This window comes from Nematolebias whitei, chromosome 14 (genome assembly GCF_014905685.2).
Source record: "Nematolebias whitei isolate Nwh7 chromosome 14, NemWhi1, whole genome shotgun sequence".
NCBI classification, from domain to species: domain Eukaryota; kingdom Metazoa; phylum Chordata; class Actinopteri; order Cyprinodontiformes; family Rivulidae; genus Nematolebias; species Nematolebias whitei.
In genome coordinates this window covers 31,993,930-31,994,446 of record NC_056511.1, presented here as the reverse complement: position 1 = coordinate 31,994,446, position 517 = coordinate 31,993,930, and the positions used below count along the sequence as shown (strand labels likewise).

Below are 517 nucleotides of genomic sequence, written 5' to 3'. Positions count from 1 at the left end.
GAGAAAGTTTTCAATTGTGGTGTTTTGAAAGCTGAAAATAACGTCAAAGTGTTTCATTTTAAAGCTGAAATGGTACATCTGTTATCTGTGAGCTAATAAGCTGTGGAAAGCGTTTGATTATGTTTAATCTGTGGTGCAGAGAGGAACGGGTTCTGCTCGACCCGGTTCTGTTCCGGCTTGGTTCTGATTCGTTCAAACGAGTCGTTTGCATGGATAAACTGCTGTTTTGAACTGAGCGCCGTCTCAGTAAGCTTTTGAGAGTTTATTTGTCACATTTGTAACAGAAAATAGTGCATTTTGACAGTTTTAATGAAGAAAGTTGACCGGAATGTTCAGGCTAAATGCTAACACGCTAGCTGAAATAGCGAGCAGCGATTGGTCGAAAATTGCTGTTTGAAACGCTCTGATTCGCTGGAGAGACGAGTGACGTGTCTGTCGTCACTTCCTCTGATGTCAGATCGTAAGGCCCACCCCGCTGCTGTCTCTGATGATTGGTTGATTCAGTCACGTGACCCCG

The 517-nt window shown here is 43.5% G+C and overlaps 1 protein-coding gene across 1 annotated transcript in view; it reads right to left on the bottom strand.

The window, feature by feature from the left end:
- The window catches only part of LOC119420274 (adenylosuccinate synthetase isozyme 2-like), a 6,591-nt gene that overhangs the window by 1,761 nt on the left and 4,313 nt on the right, over positions 1-517 (bottom strand). The gene's annotated exons all lie outside the window — the stretch shown is intronic.